Here is a 1,754-nt window from a genome sequence, read left to right as displayed (position 1 = left end):
TTTCCTCTTTTTCTGATGGTGGAGAGGGAAGAAAGGTGAGCTTTGAGATTAGACAGACCTAGATTTGAACAATTCAGGAAGTGACCTTAGAAAACTTACCTGCCCTGAACTTCAGTAACTGGTCCTCTGATGTGAAAAGAGAGTAATAATACAAAACTACAAACCTTATTGGAGCAAACAAGCAAGTATCTGGTGCTTATTAGCAAAGAGAAGACATCCCCTCAAACTTACTGAATACTAAGCCAAGCCACCCACATCTACTGCTAGAACATGGACTAGTCCCCCCAACAGAGACTAGTTCCCCTCTTGTCCCTACATAATCCATTCTCCTTTTGGCAGCCAGAGCAAGTTTTCAACACACAAATCAGGTCCTATCATCTCCTGCTTAAAACTATTTAATAGTTTAAGAACAATCTTAACTAAAACCTAACTCCCTACCATAACCACCAGCCCCTGCAGGATCTTTCTGGACTCCCCTCTGAGGCCTGGCTTCAGGACAAACTACTTTGGGCCATTCTTCAGCATTTGATTCTTCCAAACTCCGAGATTCATATGAACAGCCACACCACTGTTTTTACACTTGCTGTTTTAAATAACCGCAATCGATATGGTTGGGGAAATGCTTGGGGTTTTCTTTTAAGTCCCAGGGCTCCCTCCCATCTAACTCAGGTTGTGGGATCCACCTACTTTTGTCCCCAGGTACTCAGCCTATTTCCTTCTTCTTTTTCAAGGGAAACCACTTTTTCCAAAGTTTATAGATTTTCTCCTTATCTCTTGCCCTAAAGCCTGGATGTCAATTGGCACAAGCCCTCCCTCCCTTCCTTGCTGTTCATATCCTTGCTTCTCCAAGGCATGCATGCTGACGCTTCTTATTACATGGGCTTTACTACTAAGTACTAAAGAAAACAGACAGATATGGGGAGGTTGATATAAAAATCTAATAGGTAAAGGCTGTGTACTCACTGTCCATGTTTCTGACTATGCAGATGAGCAAGCCTCTTAAACTTCTGCCCTCCACCTATTACCAGGAGGGTGGATCTCTCCAAACTCCTCTCTGCACTCTCAGGCCAGAAGATGGAATCACAACCCACAAATAATGTGAGCTACAGCCCCTCATAAGCCTGATCCTCACAGATGAGCAATTTGCATTTCTGAGGGTGGAGGTCTTGCTCAAGAGTTCCTTTTAGATGGTGAACAATATCTAGTAACCACACCTATTGAAATCAAATGGAACCACACACAATTCAATTTAAAAGGAAAGCCTTGATTTATCTTGCAAATCACAGAAGAAAAAATGACATTTATTAAGGGACTACTATGTGCTGGATATTTTTATACTTTCATCTCACTCAGTCCTCACAATTAAAGCAATGTGGGTATTTCCAGGCCTGTTTGTCAGATGAAAAAACTAAGGTTGCTAGCCTGAGGCTAGTAAGGAATAGAACTTAGTCTTCTACCTAGGTCTGATTCTAAACCAGAGCTTTTCAAACTCTGTTCCGCCTAAGGCTGGCCTGTGGCTCACTTGGGAGAGTGTGGTGCTGATAACACCAAGGCCACGGGTTCAGATCCCTACATAGGGATGGCCAGTTACTCACTTGGGAGAGCCTGGTGCTGACAACACCAAGTCAAGGGTTAAGATCCCCTTACCAGTCATCTTTTGGAAAAAAACAAACAAAAAAACCAAACAACAACAAAAAAAAACAACTCTGTTCCCCATATGGGGAACAAAGGGCCAGTTGGATATTGGAGAAATG

The 1,754-nt window shown here is 42.7% G+C and overlaps 1 protein-coding gene across 3 annotated transcripts in view; it reads right to left on the bottom strand.

The window, feature by feature from the left end:
• The window catches only part of ARL15 (ADP-ribosylation factor-like 15), a 410,068-nt gene that overhangs the window by 386,702 nt on the left and 21,612 nt on the right, over nt 1–1,754 (bottom strand). The gene's annotated exons all lie outside the window — the stretch shown is intronic.

The sequence above is a fragment of the Galeopterus variegatus genome, unplaced genomic scaffold, assembly GCF_000696425.1.
Source record: "Galeopterus variegatus unplaced genomic scaffold, G_variegatus-3.0.2 Scaffold737, whole genome shotgun sequence".
In the NCBI taxonomy this organism is placed as follows: domain Eukaryota; kingdom Metazoa; phylum Chordata; class Mammalia; order Dermoptera; family Cynocephalidae; genus Galeopterus; species Galeopterus variegatus.
This window is presented reverse-complemented; position numbering and strand designations above follow the sequence as displayed.